We start from the raw sequence: 4,748 nt of genomic DNA, 5'->3' as shown, positions 1-4,748 counted from the left end.
TCTCTGAGTTTGGTAGGATGGATGTATAGTTGCATTCTCTTAATGAATAGAATGATTTGTTCTAGTAGTGTTTGTAAATAGGAATCTCAAGTCCGCATCTTGTACAGCAATTAACCACTAAGAAGAATATATGCAGTGTGTTGTTTGTTGAAACTGTACTTCCGATTTGATTTGAAACTGTCTCATTGCTATCTGTTTATCAATAAAATTTTGAAAAAAATAAAAAAATAAAAAATAAAAAAGTAAAAAGAAAAAGAAAAAGAAAAAGAAAACAAGTATGGGGCTACAGTAAAATTTATGCAAGCCACTAAGACAAGCACAGAAGAATGAGATGTCATCTACAGCATGTCTAATACTGTGACTCTTTTGTCTTCTGACTGAGTTGATGAAATCTTTCCAAAGAAAGGAACATATAAAAGAGCAGGTGAAGGCCCCAAAGAGAGGAGGTGGTGGTGGATCTTACAGAGGGAGCATGGAGGAGAAACACAGAAAGAACACTTAGGCCATGGGACAAAGGCATCTCTGATGAACGAACCATAGCTTGGTATTACTACATGATATAATGGAGACTTCCAGGGAGATAGCAAAGTGATGAATAGCAGAGAAACAGCCTCTCTGAGATTTGGTGTGCAGATGCTGGAATATAGCAACGTAAGGAGGAAAATGGGGCCCCATGACCCAGCTAGGATCTGAAGCAAGACCTGAAGCCTATGGGGAGAGAAAAGAGAGAGACTTCAGGGAAAAAGGAGGCGATGGCAGGTGGTGCTGTGTCTCTGAATCCTGACTTACTGTGTGGGAATGACAGCTCAAGCGTGCAGATATACAGTGACTACAAGCAGCCTGTTATGGTTTGTGTCTAGTTGTTCCCCAAAGCCTCTTACAGTCATAGGGCGGACTTCTAGAGTTTGTGATTAACTCATCATCCACTGGGATTATGGGTTTGAGAGTTGATGGGATTATGAGTGTGACTGCTGCTGAGATTATGGGTGTCAGTACTTCATTCAGCCTGGGGCAGATAGCCTGAATACAACTTAAGGGAGACAGACTTGCTGTCTGTTGTCATTGTTGCTATTACTCCTCCCTTTTGCTCTTGCTGTTTTGCTTTAGCATGTGCCACTCTGCCTTGGAGCCAGCTGAGTATGTACTAAAACCTCCAGTAACTGTGAGCTAAATAAACCTTTCCTTCTTTCATTTTGAGTGTGGGGTATTTGTCCCAGCAATGAGAAAAGATTAACTGAGGACGACCCCAGATGCCTCTCCATGGAGAAAGACACAATGGAATGGAGCAGTGGACAGAGTGGACTATCGCAGCTAGTGAACTATTTGAGTTCAAACACCCTCATGGAGAGGGTGATTGGCTGTTAGCTATCCTGGAGAGGGGCCAACTGAGCTAGGATTCAGCCAGCTGTGGGCTGGCTCTGTCTAGTAGCTCCCAGTATAAGGGTGAGGCAGGACTAAGTGCAAGCTGGGCAGAAGGTTCAGGAGCTGAGTTCAAGGTAACAGGAAACACATCAAGCACTGGAGGCTGAATAAATCAGGTTCCAGCCCCACAGCCAGAAATCAGCCTGAACTTTAGTGGAACTAAAGGAGCAGGCTTACTGGAATGATCTACTACCCCACTGTAAATCTACAGCTGACTTTCTGGGATTAACCAGTGTGAATCTGGGCTGTTTGCCTATTCTGTCTGCAAGTGACAACAAAGACATTCCATAAGGTGCATGTTTTTTTCTTTCCTTCCTTTTCTTTGCCTTTCCTTTTTTTTTTCCTTTTCTTTGCTTTCCTTTCCCTTCCATTCCTTTCTCTTTTTATTGATTTTTAAAATCTTTATTCTTATCTCTATGCGTGTGAACATGGTTTCTAGTTTTTGTTGTTGTTGCTACGTTCTTATTTCTTTCTCCTCTCTTTCCCTCCTGTCTTCTTCACCAGTTTTCCCAAGTTTGCATAATCTTTCTTTATTCTCCAGTTTGGCTTCTAATCTCTTCCTATTCTTCCATTTCTCTATTTTCCCCAACTCCATTTAAAGTTTTTCCCTGAGAGTAAAATCTCCATCTTGAGGGCTTATTTACTATATACAATTTTCTGATTTGTTTTAGATTTCGTTCTACGTCCACAAATATAGCCCATACATATTATGGTGGCAAATTCATAACTGCCACAGTTACTCATTTTCTAGGCTATGTTTGATGTTATTCTTATTTTTATTGTATTACTTTAGATAATGTGATATAGTTGTTCTAGTCAGTGATTCTTCCTGGTATGCCAACAGTGAGATTGCCTAATGGTCATAAACTGTACATGAGCCATTGCTAAAGAACCGGGGGCTAGGCCAGATAGGCAGCAAATTCTCCTTTGTAAACTGAAACTGAAGGTATAATTAAAAACCTACCACAAACAGGTCCTGATGGATTCACTGCTGAAATCAACAAGAAATTTAAGAGGGACCTAATTTTGATATACCTCAAAAGCGCTTTAATGAAATGGAAATGGAAGCAATACTCCTAAATTTATTCCCAGAAACAACCATTACCTTGATGCCAAATCTAGAGAAAGATCTAATTATAAAACAGAACCATAAGCCACTCTCCCTAATGAACAAAGATGCAAATATCCCCAATAAGACACAACAGTAGAGTGCAGACAATTATGAAGAACATTATACACCATGACCAAGTAGGATTAATCACAGAGATGTAAGGATGATTCAACATATGCAAATCCATAAATGTAATATGACACATTAATAGAGACAAGGACAATATAATCATCCATATAATCATCTCAATAGATGCCGAAAAACACATTTGACAAAGCCCAACACCCATTCATCATAAAAATCCTACAGAAAATTGGAATTACATGGTCTTTATCTCAATCTGATAAAGGCCATCTATGACAAACCTACTACCAACATCATACTAAATGGACAAAAACTGGAAAATTTTGCTCTAAAATCAAGAGCAAGACAAGGATGTCCACTGTCACAACTCTTATTCAACACAGGTATGGAAACATTTCCCAGAATATTTAGATAAGAGAAAGAAATAAAAATAGCATGGATACAAATGAAGATGTTAAGTTATAAGTACTAGCAGATGACATAATACTCTTCATAGAAGGCCCCAAAATCATCAGCAAAAACCTTCTAGATTTAATAAGAAAATTACTTAGCACAACTAGATACAAAACATTTAAAAATCAATTATCATTTGTGTAATGAAATAAACTCATTGAGTTGAGCATGGTGGCACATGCCTGTAATCCCAGCACTTTGGTAGCCGAGGCAGAAGGATCGCTTTGAGTTCAAAGCCAGTTTGCACTACAAAGTGAGTTTAAGACCAGCATGAACTGCACATTGCAACTTTATCTGGAATAATGATAATAATAATAACAACAACAGATAAACTCACTGAGGGAGAAGTTAGGGAAACAACACCTTTTACAATGCCTTCAAAACTGGAAATACCTAGGAATCAATCTAATAAAAGAAGTAAAGTACCCTTACTTTGGAAACCAGAGTACTCTGAAAAAGGAGATTGAAACAGATATCAGAAAATGAAAAGAGATCTCTTTTGAGTAGGAAAAGTCAGTATAATGAAAATGGCCATATTTTGAAAATTGTTACATAGATTTAATGCAGTCCCCACCAAAATACCTCTAGCATACCTCACAGAATTAGAGAACACAATCCTAAAATTCATTTGGATCCAAGAGAGACCTGGATTAGCAAAAGCAATTGTGAGCAACAAAGGCAAGAAGGCAGGGGACATCAAAAGTCATGACTTGGAATTACACTACAAAGCTACTATGACAAAAATGGAATGGTACTGGGGAAAAAAAAGATCCAAGGATTAATAAACAGATTAAAGGAAGAAGAAACAACTCCAGACACCATCAGCTACCTTATCTTTAACAATGGAGCCAAAAATCTCCACTAGAAGAAAGATAAATGGTGCTGGAAAACTTAGTTTGCAGCACACTAAAGATTAAAAGTAGATCCATATTTTTTTTGCCATGCACTAACATAAAATTGAAATGGATGTAAGAGCTGAGTATTAAAACAAAATGCTAAATCTTCTGGATTACTGAATCTTCTGAATAGTAGAACTCTTATAGGCATCATGTAGCAAAGATTTTATTAACAAAACTTTGTGTAGGAAATATCACAAAAAATCAACAGTTGGGATTTCAGGCTTATTAAAAAGCTTTTATACAGCAAAAGAATTCACCAGCAGAGTAAAGAGACACCCTACAGAGTGGAGAAAAGCATTTTCCCAGCTGTTTCTCAGACAAAGGACTAATATCTAGAGTATAGAAAGAACTAAAAAAAATCAGATCCCTAAAATGTAGACAGTCCCAAAAATTGGCATCTGAAATGAATAGATACTTCTCAGATGAAAAACTACAAATGGCAAATAAATATATGAAAAAATGTTCAACATCACTGGTCACTCAATAATGTAATTAAAACAATACTGATATTCCATCTCCCACAAGAAAGAATGGCTATTCTTAGGGACTTCCTGTTCAATTAGGGGTGACAAATTCAGTAAATGAAGTGGGAATGTAGACTGGTGCAACCGTTATGGAAATCAGTATGGAGATGCCTTAGAAAAGTTGGACTGGAAATCCCATTTAAACCAGCTATTCCTCTACTGGGAAAACATCATATCATAGTGATATATGTGTGCCTATGTTTATAGCAGCACAATTTGTGATAGCCAAATCTTGGAAACAACCAAGATGCCCAT

General features: G+C 37.7%; 1 protein-coding gene across 5 annotated transcripts in view; it reads left to right on the top strand.

Annotated features, from left to right (window-relative positions):
- The window catches only part of Astn2 (astrotactin 2), a 1,030,147-nt gene that overhangs the window by 996,710 nt on the left and 28,689 nt on the right, over nucleotides 1–4,748 (top strand). The gene's annotated exons all lie outside the window — the stretch shown is intronic.

The sequence above is a fragment of the Octodon degus genome, unplaced genomic scaffold (assembly GCF_000260255.1).
Source record: "Octodon degus isolate 3935 unplaced genomic scaffold, OctDeg1.0 scaffold00137, whole genome shotgun sequence".
NCBI lineage: Eukaryota > Metazoa > Chordata > Mammalia > Rodentia > Octodontidae > Octodon > Octodon degus.
Note: the sequence above shows the minus strand (reverse complement) of the source record. Positions and strands in the feature narration are given on the sequence as shown.